This window comes from Saccopteryx leptura, chromosome 5 (genome assembly GCF_036850995.1).
Source record: "Saccopteryx leptura isolate mSacLep1 chromosome 5, mSacLep1_pri_phased_curated, whole genome shotgun sequence".
NCBI classification, from domain to species: domain Eukaryota; kingdom Metazoa; phylum Chordata; class Mammalia; order Chiroptera; family Emballonuridae; genus Saccopteryx; species Saccopteryx leptura.
The window spans coordinates 112802273-112821413 of NC_089507.1; the positions used below are offsets into that span (position 1 = coordinate 112802273).

A 19141-nucleotide genomic window follows, 5' to 3' on the forward strand; every position below is an offset into this window, starting at 1 on the left:
AGACTGACAGGGTATATCAGATCAGGAGAAAGAGTTTGAAGTGGGCCTTGAAGAGTAGGTACAAATTGTTCAAGGAATGCGTTGGCAGGGAAAGACTTGCTCAAAAACAAGTACAAATAAAGAACTGACCAGAGTGACCATTGAGATCTTGTGGCTATGAAAGACAAATAAGGAATAATGACAGGCTTTTGTTCCATTGTGGTCCTAGGTGCATAGTTAGGTCATAGGTTTAAAACTGTGAGGGAAGAAAGTCCTTTACACTGATAAGATGATGGTGATGGGGAGGTGGGGGGAGATAGGGTAGTAGTGGTCAAGACTCAGAATTTACCTGACCTGTGGTGGCACAGTGGATAGAGTGTTGACCTGGAACACTGAGGTCCCAGGTTAAAAACTTCAAAGTTGCTGACTTGAGCGCAGGCTCATTGACATGATCCCAAGGTTGCTGGCTTAAGCCCAAAGTCACTGGTTTGAGAAAAGGGTCATCATCTCGGCTGGAACCCCACCCCCCTAGGCATGTATGAGAAGCAATCAATGAACTACATACAGTGAAACAACTACCAGTTGACGCATCTCACTCCCCCTCCCCTCTCTCTCTCAAACAAAACAAAACAAAACAAAAAAACCTTCACAATTTGCCGGGTGGACCCTGGCGAGGTAGCTCAATTGATTAGAGCATCATGCCAACACACCGAAGTTGTGGGTTCCATCCCTGGTCAGAACACACACAAGAATCAAATCAATTAATGCACAACTAAGTAGAATAACAAATAGATTTTTTTTCTCTCTCTCTCTAAAATCAATAAGTAAACTTGAAAAGAATTTGTTCATAGGTGAAAACCCATTATAAAAGGAGTATGTCAGAGGGAGAAGCAGTTTGGCTTATCCGATGATTTGAAGAGTGGCCTTGTGTGCCAAGGAAATTGGAGGTTCCCGAAAATATTCACACAGGTCGGAAACCACTCAAAGGAAACTATCTGTGTTGACACCACCTACTGACATATAGTTATTAGTACGTCGGACCTGGGCCTGGGGGTTCTGGATTTCTCCTGCTCTGGGAAGGGCGCCACCACGGCGACCGCGCAGACGAGCCCTCGGCAGCGCTTCGCTATCGCACTAGCGCGGGCCGTCTCGCTTGCCGTACACAGACTCTACCATTACGTTCCGAGGGGGCTTTGGTGGCGGTGGAAGATAGAGCAGGGCGTGTGTACATCGGGAAAGCCGGGCCCTCGGGGGGACTGTGTCTCCTAGGTCACTCACCAGCCTATCTTTGTCCTCGGCCCCGCGCGGGCTCTTCCGTGCCCGCGTGCGGCAGCAGGTGAGCGGGGCGCCGGCACCTGGTCGTCGTGGCCCCCCCACGTGTGAGCGCGGGTGGTGGCGGCCGGTGGGGAGGCGCCTGCAGCACAGTAATGGCAGCGCGGTGAGAGGGGAACGCGAGTGACAGCCACCGCCGCCGCCCACCCTCCTCGCCGGGACTCCGTCCTCGGTTCCTGCGGGCCGCCGCCCGCCCCTGGCCCCCGCCCCCGGCCCCTTGTCCCCGGCTCTGCTGCCGCATCAGGTAACCCGGCTGGGGGTCCGGGCTGGCTGCCGACGCCGGCAAACTTCCTTCCCCGCAGAGAGTGGCGGGGACCGGGCGGGTGGCGGAGTGGGGGGCGCGGAGGGGGAGGGGCGGGGAGAGCGGCCGGGCGCCTCAGGGTCCCGCACGTGTCCCCGGTCCCCCGGACGCTGACCCCGGAGCCCGGCCGACCAGCGGCGGGATCCTGGGCCGCCCCGGCCTGGGCCGCCCCTGCCTCGGCCCCATTTTCCTCTGAAGGAAGCGAGGGGAGCGTGCGTGGATTCACCTGCCGTGTCTCTCCAGGACCCGCACCTCCGTGCGCGGGGGCGGGGCGGCCTGGCCCGACGTCCCCACCCCGGGCATTTCCACTTTTGTTTCTGCAGACGGCGGGGGTGAGGGCCGTGGGAGGAGCAGCTCCCGAGCTTGGGGACCGGTGGATGACACCTTGGGGTCCCCGCGCCGGCCCCGCCACCCCGCAGACACTTGCGCGGGCACAGAACACCTGTGAAGTGCAGGCTTTTTATTGTCCAAGCCTTTCCTGTCCTCCACGGGATGTTGGTCCCAGTGGAAGGCAGTCCTTGGGGAGTTTAAATGTGGAAGAGCTGTGATAGAAAGTGACCACTCGCTGCAGACTCGTGCTGTGGACCCTCTGCAAGTCTAACTAGACCCGTCCCAAATCTGCATGCGTGTGAACTAGAGGAAGCGATCGCTTGATGCTGATTGACTGCTGACGACCTGGTAGGCATTTAAAAACACTGACACGATTGTCCCATCTGAATTTCACCTTCCTTCCCAAGACAGACCGGTGAGCACGCTGGCTCTCCTTCGCCCTGTTTGCCCAAAGGCAGCGTTGGGAAGACCCTTCCACAAGAGTCACCCATGAAATCACAGATGCACGCAGTGTCTTGAGTGATCCTTTAATATATATATATATATATTTCCAGATGTTGTTTACAAGTTGTGGGAACATTTCTACAAGTGTGCGTTCACATAGTGTGCGTGAAAAATACCTTTTCTGTGTGTTTCAGTATTTACTTGCACGTCTGAAATCCTCTTCTTTCCCACTCTGATGATTTTCAGTGTTTTGTGAGTGAAATTAGTCTATCCGTGTCTTTCATGTTCACCAGTGTGTCACTAAATTAAATGTGAACTTCCTTTATAGTCAGTTTTGCCTTACCTATCAGTTAAATAGTATTAGGCACCTGTCTTATGCCACACAGAAGACGTTGACATTTCTGCCCACCTGGAGTTTCAGTTCTGGTGGTGGGAGAGGGAGACATAGACAGTCAATGAGAAATTGAAATAAAGGAAATAGAACAGGGAGTTGTGGTCATGACTGGGAGACTACATCCCATGCGGTGGTCAGGAAAGACCTGTCTGAGGTGACCTTTAACCTGATACCTGGAAAGTGAGAGGTAGTTAGCCTTTGAAAAGCTGAGGAAATGTTTCTGTTGGAGCAGCAAATGAAAATACCCACAGGTAGTGTCGAGCTTGGGTTCAGCAAACTGAAGGGCTCTAGGTGAGGGCCCTTGTAAGAGACAAGAGGTAAGGTCACAGCAGGCGCTTGATCATGCGAGCTCTTCTTGTTCATAGGACTTTGACTTTTATTTTTAAAGCACATTGAAAAGCTATCACAAATTTTGCAAATCTGGGAGTGGTGGAGCTTGACTTACAAGCTGACCATGGAGAAGATGGGATAAGAGGAAAAGGAAGCAGGGAGACTAGTGAGTAGAATAGTGCCTGGAGTGTCAGAGACAAGGAAAAAGGGTTTTGAGATACATTTTGGAGTTACAGGTATTTATTGACTGTGGTTTGGATGGAAGTGCAGTTTGACAGGACCAGTGCAGTGGTTCCTGGGTTCAAGGCATCAGCTGGAGGGTGGTGGCACCATGTATTGGAATGGGGAGAAAGTGACGAAGCAAGCTATTACATAGGAGTGTACATGTTAAGTAGAAACTATTAGATGTTCATGCAGAGGTTAGAAGTAGGCAGTTGCATATCTAAATCTGGAATTTAGTGGAGAGTTTACAGAGTCATTCATTCAAAATATTTTTCAAGTACCAGCTGTGGACCAGGCAGTGGGGTTAGAGTAGTGACTAGATGAAAACGTCTGCCTTTGTGGGCCTTAAATTCTGAGGAGAGAAAGAGACGAGGCCGTGTCAGCATTTATCTGTTGGGTTTATTATATTTATGTTTTTATGATTCAAAATGGGGTACAGCATGAAAATCTGTTCTTTGTCTTCCATCATCCAGTTTTGGTCAGAGCCAAACAATGTTAGTGTTTTCTTATATATACTGTACTTCCAAAGATATATTTTTTGCGTACATAAGCAAATATGTATTCTTCTCTCCACTTTGCAAGAGTGGTAGCATACTTCACCTGCTTTGACACCTTTTTTTTTTTTTTTAAGAGAATTAAACAGTGTTTAAAGGTTGTGAAACAGATGGGACCACTTAAAGAAAGAATGCAGAGGAGAAAGTCATGGAACCCGGCTCCACTTTCTGACTTGGCCTGTACCTTCTTTGTGTTTTGGACCTACCGATGTGGAGATGTTGAAAGAGGTTTTTGTGCGACTTTTTATAGAAGTTTGCATTGTGGTTTATTATGTGTGTTCACCCTTGCTTAGCTGCCTCTTCTCTTTATATACTGGAAAAATATTTGATTATTATTGAAAGCAGTGTTTTCACGTATATACATACCGTCAGTTAAATTCAAGTACACTGATGACAGGATCAGGCCTTGAGTCTTCATATTTTGAAGATTTTTGACTGGCAAATTGCTCTTGGGGAAAACAAGCAGAAATTTGAAATGTTATCATGAGATTTATAACGAGTTATTGATATTTGAGACGTATGGCTGCATTCTCTCTCCGTAGTCGATTAATCACATTATCTGTTTAAAGCAGTGGTAGTCAACCTGGTCCCTACCACCCACTAGTGGGCATTCCAGCTTTCATGGTGGGCGGTAGCAGAGCAACCAAAGTGTAAATAAAAAGATAGATTTAACTATAGTAAGTTGTTTTATAAAGATTTATTCTGCCAAACTTAGCGAAAATCCTGCATAAAGTACTTGGTAAGTAATAATTATTATATGCTTTAACTTGCTGTAACTCTGCTTTATAAATTTTATAAAGTAAAGTTACTTCCCTACTTTATAAATCACCATTACTCTGGAACCGGTGGGCGATTAGAAAATTTTACTACTAACAAAAGTGTGTGGTAGGTATAAAAAGGTTGACTGTCCCAGGTTTAGAGTGATCTGGCTCCTTGCCTGGGTTTGAATCATAATAGTAATGTTTCTATTACACTGCAGATGTTTGTATAATCTTTGTGTTACTGACTTCAATATATAGATTTCATCCTGTGTCACTACTTTGATTTGTAAAGGCCTATTGGAGGCACTGGAACCATGCAGTTCCTCTGATTCTTAAAAGTTTTGAAGTGAGTGGTGTTAAGATCACCATGTTAGCATTTTTAACAACTATTGGGCTGCAGTTGAACCCTGTTGATTGAGTCATCTGAAAGAGGAGCAATGGGATATTTTCTCACTCTCAGTTGCTTTAAGCATTATTACTTTGAAGAGTTAAAAATCTGGACTTATATTGTGTTCTTCCCTGAAATTATACTTTCTGTGTTGAATGACATTTTGTTTTTCAGTTAGCTGCCTTTAGCCAGATACTTTCTATATAAATTGATTTACCTGTTTTTTTCTGAGATTGTCCTTGGTTTAAGAACTGTTTAGTCTGATTTTTGTGGTTATTTTTATTATTGTTCCCTTTCTTTTCTTCTTTTTTTTTTTTGCCTAAGATTAAAGTAAGTAACTAGTTTTTACACTGGAGAAATATAATCTTTAATAGAAAATATTTAATAGTACTTTCTGAAGCTTTAGACACTAATTATAACATATAAGACCACTGTATGAAATGTGTAGAAAGTTTAAGTTACTTAAACTCTGTAAATATATAGGTATTAATGACCTATTTGACAATTGAATTATCCAAAGGATTTTCATTTATATACTTAAACATTATAAATGACGTTACTGTTGTTATTTAATCATTAGATTATAGTCTCTGTGTCAGGATTTTAAAAAATAAATCTATTTATTTCTTTAATTGATTTACCTGAGACATAGACAGTGGGGGGAGGGGAGAGAGAAGCATTCTTTTTTTTTTTTTACTACAAAGACAGAGAGAGAGTCAGAGAGAGGGATAGATAGGGACAGACAGACAGGAACGGAGAGATGAGAAGCATCAATAATTAGTTTTTTTTGTTGCACATTGCGGCACCTTAGTTGTTCATTGATTGCTTTCTCATATGTGCCTTGACCGCGGGCCTTCAGCAGACAGAATAACCCCTTGCTTGAGCCAGCAACCTTGGGTCCAAGCTGGGGAGCTCTTTTTTTGCTCAAACCAGATGAGCCCGCGCTCAAGCTGGTGACCTCGGGGTCTCGAACATGGGTCCTTGGCATCCCAGTCCGACGCTCTATCCACTGCGCCACCGCCTGGTCAGGCGAGAGAAGCATTCTTGTTGTTCCATTTAGCTGTGCATTTGTTGGCCCTGACCAGGGATTGAACCTGCAACCTTGGCATTTCAGGATAACTCAGTACTCAGCTGGGCATGTCAGAATTTTTCATCAATTAGGTTAACATTTTATCATTTTTGTTTCTTTTATCAGCTGAAAGCTTCCTGAGGGCAACATTTCTAGCCCCTGGAAGAGGTCTGAAATATAGGAAATATTTAATGTTTCCATTAACTCAGTGGCTTAAGTATATATATGTATGTATGTATGTATTTTTTAAATCAGTGCGAGGAGGGGAGGCATAGACAGACTCTTGCATACACCCCAACTGGGATCCACCCGGCAAGCCCACTAGGGGGCGATGCCCTGCCCATCTGTAGTGTTGCTCCATTGCTCAGCAGCTGAGCTCTTTTTAGTGCCTGAGGGAGAGGCCATGGAGTCATCCTCAGAGCCCAGGGCCAAGTTTCTCCAATTCAGCCATGGTTGCAGGAGGGAAGAGAGAGAGAGAGAGAGAGAAGCGAGAGGGAAGGGGTAGAGATACAGATGGGTTCTTCTCCTGTGTGCCCTGACCAGGAATCGAACCTGGGACATGCTGGGCTGATGCTCTACCACTGATCCAACTGGCCAGGGCCTTAAAATCTTGGCCTGACCTGTGGTGGCACAGTGGATAAAGCGTCAACCTGGAAATGCTGAGGTCGCTGGTTCGAAATCCTGGGCTTGCCTGGTCAAGGCACATATGGGAGTTGATGCTTCCAGCTCCTCCCCACCTTCTCTCTCCTCTCTCTCTCCCTCTCTCTCTCTCTCTCTCCCTTTCTCTCTCCTCTGTAAAATGAATAAAAAATTAAAAAAAAAATCTTGTTCTAATGTAGGTTATTTTTCAAATGAAATGTTGGGTTTACTCTGTATAAATATTTCTTGAATATTTCAATTTTGTTTTAATTCAGTTGAAGGAGAAAATGTACAGAATATGTAAAAACATTAAAAAATTTTTTGAAATAATTTTAGACTTACAGAGAAACTGCAAAAAATGGTACAGAAAGCTCAGATACACCCTTCACCCAGCTTTCCCTGATGTTAACTTACATATCCAGAACACAATGATCAAAACCAGGAAATTAACACTGGTACAATACTACTAACTACATTACAGACCTTATTTGAATCTCCCCAGTTTTCCTACTAATATCCTTTTCCTGTTTCAGGATTTGATCCAGGATCAGACAAGGCATTTATTTGTTTCTGATATATGATCATGTTTTCTTATCTTGCATGACCTTCACACTTGGGATGAGTGTGACTGGTTGGTTACTTTGTAGACTCTCTTAATTTGAGTTTGCCATGTCTAGATTGGGGTTATGCGTTTTTGGCACAATGCCACAGAAGTGATACTGCATCCTACCCAGTGCCTCATATTATGGGTACAGGATGTCAGACTGTCCTGTTCGAGGTAAAACAAACTTTGTTTGTTTCAGGTCCTTTCTGGTAAATTTCTCTACCTGTAAAGTTACTATTCCCCTCTTTGTAAATATTAGCTGTCTTGGGGAGATACTTTGAAAGTATGCAGATGTCTTGTTCTCAAACTTTTGCCCACTCATTGAAGCATTCTTTGGTAGATATTGCCTGTAAGAATTATAGTGGGGTTCACCTCTGAAGGTGATTTTATATTTTTTTCATTTCCTTCTACATTTATTAATTGGAATTCTTTTATAAGGGAGAACTACCCCCTCACTGCATGTATTTATTTGGTAATTTGTTTATATCAGTATTGAGTTATAGCTAGTTGTTGTTTTTTTTTTTAAAGAGAATCTTCTGCCCCTGGCCAGTTGGCTCAGTGGTAGAGCATTGCCTTGGCATATAGATGTCCCAGATTTGATTCCTGGTCAGGACAAACAGGAGAAGCAACCATCTGCTGCTTTCCCCCTTTTCCTCCCCTCATCTTCTTCCCCTTCTACAGCCGATGGCTTGGTTCCAGCGTTGGCCTTGGGTACTGAGGATAGCTCATTGGTCTGAGCGCATCAGCCTCAGGAGCTAAAAATAGCTCGATTGATTCAAGCATCAGCCCCAGTTAGGGGTTGCCAAGTTGATCCCAGTAGAGGTGCATGTGGAAGTCTTTCTCACTGTCTCTCCTCTTCTCACTTAAAAAATAAATAAGTAAATAAAATAAAAGAATGTTCTTTAATGGATAGAGAGAATTTATTTTAATTCAGTGAGGGGAGGGGAGGCATGGACAGACTCCCGCATGCACCCCAACTGGGATCCACTTGGCAACCCCACTAGGAGGCGATGCTCTGCCCATCGGGAGCCATCGCTCAATTGCTCCAACCAAGATTTTCTTAGCACTTGAGGCGGAGGCAATGGAGCCATCTTTAGTGCCTGGGACCAGCTTTCTCCAGTTGAGCCATGGCTGCAGGAAGGGTAGAGCCAAAGATTGAGAGATAGAGAAATGAAAGGGGGCAGGGTGGAGAAGTACATGGGCGCTTCTCCTGCATGCCTTGACCAGGAATCAAACCCGGGACATCCACACATGTGCTGATGCTCTACAACTGATCCAAACAGCCAGGACCAAGAGAATTTATTTTTAAAATATTTTATTTATTGATTTTACACAGAGGGGAAGAGAGAGAAGGGAGGTGGAGACCTGGGAAGCATCAACTCATAGTAATTGCTTTTTATATGTGCCTTGACCAGGCAAGGCCCGTGATTCGAGTCAGTGCCCTCAGCATTGCAGGTCGACACTTTACCCACTGTGCCACCACAGATCAGCTATAGATAGTTTTTTTATTCTGTGGTTTATAATCTAATATTATTTATTTTGTTGCTCAAATTATTCAAGCTGTGGCCTTCAAGGTGGACCCTTTGTCTTTTCAACATACTCCATTTCTTTTTCTTTAGGATCTTGTATTTTCTCTGCTGCAGCCCTGAAATCAATTATTTCTCCAAGGAGCTCTGATATCTTTTATTGGAGAATGGTGTTTAGACACCAAAATCTGATGCTACATGTGATCATTGTCACTGGGTCATTGCTCCTAGGCCCTCTTAGTGACAGAGCTAAAAGTATATTTATACTAATCCATGCATACATAAACTTCTAGGTTTATTTCCATATCTTTTCATCTATGTGTGTGTTAAAAACCACGAGTTCATGCTGATACCTCTTATTCCAATCAAACACAATAGTGTGTGCTACCATCTGCCTTGATTTATAACTGCTTATTTTGGTAGTGAGAAATAGAGCATACTTTTTTTTCCCTTTTTTTTTATTTAGAGAAAGAGAGAGACAGGAAGGGAGGGAGATGAGAAGCATCAACTCATAGTTACAACACTTTAGTTGTTCATTGATTGTTTTCTCATATGTGCCTTGACTAGGGGCTTTTGCTGAGCCAGTAACTCCTTGCTCAAGCCAGTGACCTTGGGTTCAAGCCAGTGACCATGAGTCATGTCTATGACCCCACACACAAGCCAATAACCTGAGCTCAAGCTGGTGAACCTGCACTCAAACCAGATAAGTCCACGCTCAAGCCAGCAACCCTGTGGTTTTGAACCTGGGTCCTTAGTGCCCCAAGTTGATACTCTATCTACTGCACTATTTCCTGGTCAGGCTAAGGTTTTATTTATTGATTTTAGAGAGAGGAGAGAGAGAAGCATGGGGCGGGGATAGGAGTGTGAAGCATCAGTCCATAGTTGCTTCTTGTGTGTGCCTTGACTGGGCAAGCCTGGGGTTTTGAACTGGCAACCTCAGCGTTCCAGGTGGATGCTTTATTCACTGTGCCACCACAGGTCATACTTTTTTTTTTTAATGTTTTTTTATTAGCCTGACCAGGCAGTGGCGCAGTGGATAGAGCGTCGGACTGGGATGCGGAAGACCCAGGTTCGAGACCCTGAGGTCGCCAGCTTGAGTGAGGGCTCTTCTGGTTTGAGCAAGGCTCACCAGCTTGGACCCAAGGTCGCTGGCTCGAGCAAGGGGTTACTCAGTCTGCTGAAGGCCCACAGTCAAGGCACATAAAACAAACAAAATTTTTTTTATTAATTGATATCAGAGACAGACAGACAGAAACATCAGTCTGTTTCTGTATGTGCCCTGACCAGGGATCAAACCGACAACCTTTCCATAATGGGGTGATGTTCTAAACAACTGAGCCAACCAGCCAGGGCATGCACACTTTCTAATAGTCACGATAATCATGTCAGTTGTATGAAATTACCAAAATAATGAATAATGTGACAACAAGAAAAAGATCCCCAAGTAATCCTCAGCCTCAAAAAATATAAACAATATCACAAAGTACTTGTGTTTTATTTGGTCTGTCTGAACCAAAAATAATGATATTGTATCTTCATAGTTCTAAATATTGGTTTTTTTTCTCTAGGTATTGTTTTTATTAGTAAGCATCCATGTAAAAAGTATTAATATTTTAGAGAACACTTTACACACTTTAAAAGTATTTTATTCAGATACTTTCTCTTACATCAACAATTTGTTGTCCATTTAAGCACTTAGAATAAGGATTTTTTGTTTGTTTTAGTTTTTTAAATTGTGGTAAAATACATATAACATAAAATTTACCTTTAACGATTTTCAAGTGTACAGTTCCTGGCATTGATTGCACTCACAGTGTCGCCATTGCTACTATATTTCCAATTATTTTTCATTACTTCAGTAGAAATTGCAACCATTAAGTAATAATTTCCTATTCCCCTTTTACCAGCACCTGATGGCTTTTTTTTAAAATCAAATTTATTAGGATGACATTGGTTTGCAAAACCATACAGCAGGGGTCGGGAACCTTTTTGGCTGAGAGAGCCATGAACACCAGATATTTTAAAATTCCATGAGAGCCATACAACGACCCATGTAGATTACGCATTATCCAATAAAAATTTGGTGGTGTTCCGGAGGACAGCTGTGATTGGCTCCAGCCACCCGCAACCATGAACATGAGCGGTAGGAAATGAATGGATTGTAATACATGAGAATGTTTTATATTTTTGTTATTATTTTTTTTATTAAAGATTTGTCTGCAGCCAGATGCAGCCATCAAAAGAGCCACATCTGGCTCGCGAGCCATAGGTTCCTGACCCCTGCCATACAGGTTTCAAATGTACAAGTCAATATAACACCACCTGCACTCCACATCATGTAGCCTCCACCCCAGCAAAGTCTCTTTCCTTCCCCATTTCCCCCACCTTTGCCCACCTCCACCTATCCCTCACCCCCTTCCTCTATCTATTGCTATCCTGTTGTCTGTGTCTGCGTGTTATATATGTATGATTTTGTCTAAACCCTTCCCTTCTCTCATCTAGTCCCCTCCCATCTTCCCCTCTAACAGCTGTCAGTCTGTTCCATGTGTCCATGCCTCTGTTTCTATTTTGTTCCTCAGTTCATTGCAGCACCTGGTAACTTCTAATCTACTTTTTATCTTTATGAATTTGCCTAGTGTAGGTACATCATATAAGTAGCATTATAAAATAAAATATTTGTCCTTTGTGTCTGGCTTGATTTGATACAATGTCTTCAACATTTATCCATGTTGTAGCATGTGTTAGAACTCTATTCTTTTTTATGACTGAATAATATTCCATTTATGTATATGCCACATTTTGTCCCTCTATTCTTCTGTTCATGAGCACTTAAGTTGTTTCCAGTTTTTGGCTGTTGTATATAATGCTGCAGTGAACCTGGGGGCCCAAGTATCTTTTTCAGTCTCTGCTTTTAATTCTTTTGGGTAAATACTGAGGATTGTGATTGCTGGATTCACATGGTCATTCTGTATTGCTCTTTTATATAGAGAGGACTTTTATATATAGAACTCATGTATATCTATATATATATTGCTCTTTTAATATATAGAGACAGGAAGGAGGGGAGGAGAGAGAGATGAGAAGCATCAACTTGTAGTTGCATCACTTGAATTGTTTATTGATTGCATCACTTGAGTTGTTAATTGATTGCTTCTTATATGTGCCTTGACCAGGGGGCTCAAGCAGAGCCAATGACTCCTTGCTCAGCCAGCAACCTTGGGCTCTAGCCAGTGACCTTGGGATCATGTCAATGATTCTGCGCTCAAGCCAGCAACCTCCAGGTTTTGAACCGGAGCCCTCAACATAGCCCGCTGGCGCTCTACCCACTGCACCACCACTGGTCAGGCAATACTGTTAGTTTTTTGAGCCATCTAATTAATGTGTAATGGTATCATGTTGAGGTTTTAATATGTATTTCCCTAATGATAATGATGTTGGGAGTCTTTTCTGTGTTTATAGGCCATCTGTATTTCAGAACTTTATTTGGGTTTTTTTCTGTTTTGACTGTCAGATTGGTTGTATGTTTTCTTATTATTGAGCTTTGAGAGATTTTACTTTTCTTTTTAATTTATTGATTTTGGGGTGAGGGTAGAGAGAGAAACAAACATCAGTTTGTTGTTCATTTTATTTATGTACTCATTGGTTGCTCCTTGCATGTGCCCTGATCAGGGATCAAACCCGCAACCTTGGCATACTGGGAAGATACTCCAATCAGTTGAGCTACTAGCCAAGGCCTGAGAACTTTTAAATATATTCTGGTACTTTTCTTTCAGGCCAATACTTGTCTTTCATTTTTTACTTTTTTATTGAGATGTAATTGACATATAATATTATTAGTTTCAGCTGTACAGCATAATGATTTAGTTTTTAATTTTTATTTATTAGCGAAGGAGGGACAGACAGGAAGGGAGAGAGATGAGAGCCATCAACTCTTCATTGTGTCACCTTAGTTGCTCATAGATTGCTTTATCATATGTGCCTTGACCGGGGTATAGGGGCTACAGCAGACTGAGTGACCTCTGCGGTCAAGCTGGCACCATTGGATCCGTCGATGATCCTGTGCCCAAGCTGGCTATCTGCGCTTAAGCTGGTGAGCTTGGAGCTTCCAGTCGGGGATCTTAGTGTCCCAGGTCAGTGCCCTATTCACTGCACCACCACCAGTCAGGCTGGTTGGCTAATATTTTGTTCATGACTTTTGCATCTGTGTTCATTGGGGAAATTTGGCCTGTAATTGTCTGTTCTTGTAGCACCCTGTCTGGTTTGATTTCAGGGTAGGGCTGGCCATGCAAAATGAGCTTGGAGGTTCAGTCCTCATCTGTTATTTGGGAGAGTTTGCAGAGGAAATTATTTTTTATTGATTAAGAGAGAGAGAAGGAACATCGATTTGCTGTTCTGCTTATTTACGTATTCATTGGTTGTTTCTTTTATGTGCCCTGACCAGGGATCAAACCTCTAATCTTGGTATATCAGAACAATGCTCTCACAACTGGACTACCTGGTCAGGGCGATATTGGTTCTGATTTGAATATTTGGTAGAAATCAGCAGTGAAGCCATGGACTTCTATTTGTTGGTAAGATTTTGATTATGGATGCAATCTATTAATCTGTCTGTTCAGATTTTTGTTTCTCCATGATTCAGTCTTAGGTTATTTGTCTTTAGGAATTTATCCATTTCTTCTAGGTTGTCTAAATTGTTGGCATATATTGTTCATAGTTACCTTTTATGATCCTTTGTATTTCTTTGCTGTTGGTTGTAATGTGTTTTTCATTTCTGATGTTTGTCTTTGCTTTTTTGTTATTGGTGAGTCTAGCAGGTTTGTCAATTTTGTTTCTCTTTTTAAAGAACCAGTTCTTAGTTTCATTGATCTTTCCTATTGTCTTTTAAGTCTCTCTTCCACTTATTTCCACTCTAATCTTTATGTCCTTCGTTGTACTAACTTTGGGCTTTTTTATTTTTCTAGTTCCTTCAGGTGTGAAGTTGTTTATTTGAAAAATTTTGTTTGTTTGTTTCTTGATGTAGGCACTTATCACTGTGAATTTCCCTCTTAGCACTGTTTTTGCTGCATTCTGTAAGTTTTGATATGTTGGATTTTTTATGTTGGATTTCCCTTTTCATATGTCACAAGGTAGTTTAAAATTTTTTTTATTCTTTGACCCATTGATTGATCTCCACATACATGGGCAAAAATAGGCTTACCTTTGTTTGTATGAAAAAGGACATGTAGGTTATGATTATTACAGTAGTTTCATTAACTCAGAATAATAATAAACTGTGTTTTATGTGCTCACAACTGTTAACCTACATTTGCCAACCCTGTATTTGTGACTTTTTCTTCCTTGAATCCATTTCTAGTTTCATACCATTATAGTTAGAGAAGATATTTGATGTGGTTTTAATTTTCTAAAGTTGATTAAAACTTGTTTTGTGACTTAACATATAATCTCCCATGAAGATAGTTGTGTGCGCATTTGAGAAGAATATGTATTCTCTTGCTTCTGGGTGGAATGTTCCATGTATACCTATTAAGTTTCTCTTGTCTAATGTGTTGTTTTAAGGCTCGTGTTTCCTTATGATTTTCTGTCTGGATGATCTGTTCATGGTAAGTGGGGTATTCAAGTTCCAGCCTACCCCTGGCAGGGTCGCTCATTTGTCTAGAGTAGAGTGTTGTCCCCATACTCCAAAGCTGCAGGTTTGATCCGGGTCAGGTCACATACAAGAATCAACCAATGAATGCATAAATAAGTGGAACAACAAATCATTGTTTCTCTTTCTCTCTCTCTTTCTTCCTTCCTCTCTTCCTGTCTTTTAAATCCATAAAAACTAATTTAAAAAGCCCCCTCTTAGTACTATTATATATTGCTGTCTATTTTTTCCTTTAGGTCTGTTAGTATTTACTTTATATATATTTTATTTTTATTTAGAAAATTAAATTTAACAGGGTGACATTGATCAATAAGAGTATGCTTTATATATTTAGGCATTCCTATGTTAGGTGAATAGATATATACAAATATGATACTCTCTTCTTGGGTTGACCTTTTATCATTAAGACACCTTCTTTGTCTCTTATTGTAGTCTTTTTAAAAACTGACTTTACAAAGAGGAGAGAGGTGGGGAAGTGAGAAGCATCAACTCATTGTTGCTCATTTTGTTGTTCATTCATTGCTTTGTCGTATGTGCCTTGACTAGGCAGGCCCAGGATTTTGGACGAGTGACCTCAGCATTCCAGGTCAATGCTCTTACCCACTGTGCCACCACAGGTCAGGCATACAGTCTCTGTGTTAAAGTCTACCTTTTTCTTTTTCTGATATAACTATAGCTACCACAGCTTTCTTTTTGTTTCTGTTTGCATGGAATATCTTTCTCCATCTCTTCACTTTCAGTTTGTGTTGTGTCCTTACATCTGAAGTGAGTTTCCTGTACAGATGAGTCTTTTTTTTTCAAGTCTATTTAGCCACTCTGTGTCTTTTGATTGGCGAATTTATTCTACTTACATTTAAAGAATTATTGATAGATATGTACTTACTGCCATTTTGTTTATTATTTTCTAGCTGTTTTGTACTTCCTGTTTCTTTTTTTCTGACTCTTCCTTTGTGGATATATGATTTAGTAATATGCTTAATCCTTTCTCTTTATCTCTTGTGTATCTACTACAGGTTTTTGCTTTGTGGTTACCTTGAGGCTTGTGTATAACAATGTATATTTATAACAGTCCTTTAAGTTGATAACAATTTAAGGTTAATTCTTGTATGTGCCCTGACTGGAGATCAAACTCACACCCTTACCTATCAGGATGATGCTCTAATCAACTGAGCTATCTGGCCTGGGTACTGTTCTTTCATTTGGGACACGTCTTGTCCCTGCATTTTGGCTGCTTCCTTATGTTTGTTTCTGTGTATTAGGTACAGCTGCTATGTCTCCCAGACTTGCTAGAGTGGCTTTGTGTAGTAGGTGTTTTGTGGGGCCCAGGGGCACAGCCTCCTCTTACCAAGTTGGGTGCTCCAGGTGCACCCTTATGTGGGCTCTGTGCACTGTCCTGTTGTAGTTGAGCTTTAGCTGCTGTTGGCATCATTGGTAGGGACTGACCCCCAGGCCGATCATCTGGGAGTCCGGACTGTGACTACAGCAGAGGAGCAGCTCTGTAGGAGTTGACCCTGTAGAGCAGGACTCACTTCAGTGGGGCTTGGTTCTTACTCCACCCCTGAGTGTGTCACTTGTGGAGGTGATAGGGTTGTCATCTGACATAGTCTCAGTCTGTGGCTCTCCAGCAGGTGCACTGGTTCTGGGGCCTCCTGTGAGGTACAAGGTCAGCCACCACCTGTGCCCTGCCTGGGTCCACCTCGCAAAAGCTACAGAAGTTACTTGTGCTACTTGTGCTGGGCTTGGAGGTACCCAGGAGAGACCAGGCTGTGAACAGACGCCAACTACCTCTAGTGCCAGGCCTGGGGCTACTTAGCAAAAGGTATGGGGTGCACAGAGGCTAAATACAGCTTGTTTGAGATTTTAAGAAAACCCAAAGCATGAGTCAAAGAGTCCATTTTTATGGAAAAGCCATTGGAATGGCTAGGGTAGGCCCACAGGTTGGGTGGGGCCAGGGTCTCAGGGAACAATGATAGCCAGGTTTATGAAGTCTCAGATATGGCGCCAGCCTGAGGGGTTGGGGGTATCTCAGGAAAGGAAAAATGGCCTCATGCCAGCACTTTTTTTTTTTTTTTTTTTGTATTTTTCTGAAGCTGGAAATGGGAGGCAAGTCAGACAGACTCCCGCATGTGCCCGACCGGGATTCACCCGGCACGCCCACCAGGGGGCGATGCTCTGCTCATCCGGGGCGTCGCTCTGTCGGGACCAGAGCCACTCTAGCGCCTGGGGCAGAGGCCAAGGAGCCATCCCCAGCGCCCGGACCAACTTTTGCTCCAATGGAGCCTCGGCTGCGGGAGGGGAAGAGAGAGACAGAGAGGAAGGAGAGGGGAGGGGTGGAGAAGCAGATGGGCGCCTCTCCTGTGTGCCCTGGCCGGGAATCGAACCCGGGACTTCCGCACGCCAGGCCGACGCTCTACCACTGAGCCAACCGGCCAGGGCCTCTGCCAGCACTTTTGTCTGGGAGAACACTGTCTCCTCAGCTCTTGTCCTGATGCTGGTCCATCCAGTTCCTCCTTGTATGTCTATAAGGCCAGTAGCCGCTGCCATTGTGGCCATGCACATACAGGTTCTCATTGAATTCGGACCGACATTAAAGAAACAGTGAAGCCAAAGGAATGGTGGGCCATTCCTTTATTAAAGTCTTGCACCAGCCGACGAGCAAACACACAGGGCTCCCAAAGCCACTGACATATTCTTCGGTTCCACAACCAGGAGAATCTTATTTGGTTTTCCCTAGAAGCAAAGGCCCCACCATAGCAGAGCTTGCAAAACCCCTCAGCTCTGATTTCCCGTCTGCACACCTTCCCTTTCCCTGCCAACATGGCTTCTTCTTCAGCACTCTGCATTCTCTCCACTCTCACTCTGCAAACATGGCTTCTTTCTCTGCCTCTTCTCCTTTTTTCAAAACTTTCTGGTATGAAAACCTCTCCTCCAGCAAACATTAGCAAAACAGTGGCCCTTCTTAAGCAGGAAGGTAATTTGCAATTTCACAGACCCACATATAACTAGCCATGCTCAGCCTCCAATGCAAACTATAAGTGAGCAAACATAAAAATCATATTTTACAAACTGATTTGACCAACAATGTCCCTGGTTCCTTTCAAGCTGCTGCCCCAAAACTGGAGCTCAGAGAGAGAGAGAGTCAGTCTGTGCATGGGCCCTTTAAGAGGGGCTGCCTGGGACGCCAGCAGCCTCCGTCTCCCTCAGTCTCAATTCCCACTGGTTTTTACAGCCAGAAGTTATGGGGACTTCTCTTCCTGGCACTGGAGCCCTGGGCTGGGGGGACGTGGTGTGGTGCTGGGACCCCTTGCTCTTCAGGAGGAACATCTGCAGCTGAGATATTTCTCCTGATTTTTATCTGCCACACGTGGGAGTGGGAGTGGGAGCAGCTTGTTCTGCATCTCCATCCCTCCTACTAGTCTCCATGTGACTTCTTTAAATCCCTAGATATGGGACTTCCATTCAGCTAGATTTCAGGTGCTTCTGAAAGGTGGTTGCTCTGTAGTTTAGTGTCATTTTGGTGTGGTTGTGGGAGGATCCGAGTACCACGTTTACCTATGCTACCACCTTGAAAGTCTTCTAAGAGTTTTTAATATTGATGAAGTCCAATTTTTAAAATTTTATTTTTATTTTGAGGTTATTTTCTATTTTTTTAACATTTTTTAAAATTCTATTTAGAAATTAAATTTAATGAACTGACACTGACCAATAAGTACAGAAAGGTTTCGGGTGAACGTTTCTATAGCATTTGAACTATTGTGTTGTGTGCCCATCACCCAAAGGTAAATCATTTTCTGTCACCATATGTTTGTCCTTCTTTACTCCCATCTCCCTTCCCCCACTTTCACTGGTAACCACTTCGCTTTTGTCTGTGTCTATGAGTCTCAGTTTTACATCCCACCTATGCGTGAAATCATACAATTCTTAGCTTTTAATGTAACGTACTTAGCATATTTCCCCATGCATTTTTTGGAAAAATTTGGGGTAAAAAAACTGGATGCGTCTTACACAGTGGTTGCAGATTATTTTACTTGCATTTCCTGCTTTTTTGTGTTTTTTGTGCTCATTGTTGAAGACCATGATTTGTCTTCAAACATAGATGAAGAAAAGCTGTTGGATGGGAGTTCTGACAGTGATGAGTTGTATGAATTTTATGATGAATAAAACTTGAGTTCAATAACTTTAAGTAATTTTTTTTTCTGTCAAATTTCAGGCCCCAAGATTAAGGTGCGTCTTATACATGGGGGAATACGGTAAATTATCCCTAAATTCTTCACCAGAGCTGCCAACTCTTTGTATTGACCAAATGTGACAAGCAGTTACAGGGATGAGGTAGGAAGGGTCCAGACAAAATATGGCCCAGGGATTAGATCCTTTCCTCTTCCTGTTTCTTTTTGTTAATAAGGTTTCCTTGGAACACAGCCACACCCATTCATTCTCATTGCTTTTTTGTGGGTGGCTGCTTTTGTGCTACAGTGGCAGGATTGAGTAGTTGTATCGGACTGGAGGGTTTGCAAAGTTTAGAATGCTTGTCTAGAGGGAGGTGGAGTGCAGAGGGAGGATCAAGGTAATGGAGGGAGACTTGACTTGGGGTGGAACACACACATGAAACCTATAAAGTTTTATT

General features: G+C 42.9%; 1 protein-coding gene across 3 annotated transcripts in view; it reads left to right on the top strand.

Annotated features, from left to right (window-relative positions):
• The first annotated feature begins 1206 nt into the window (after positions 1-1206).
• CUL2 (cullin 2) overlaps positions 1207-19141 on the top strand; it is a 119440-nt gene continuing 101505 nt past the window's right edge. The window contains exon 1 of one of the 3 annotated variants that reach the window (XM_066384899.1): positions 1207-1315. The gene's annotated coding sequence lies outside the window, so the exon portion shown is untranslated. Of the gene's footprint in view, positions 1316-1385; positions 1556-2205; positions 2291-19141 lie in introns of those variants that run through there. The other 2 variants (XM_066384897.1, XM_066384898.1) reach the window with 2 other exon arrangements.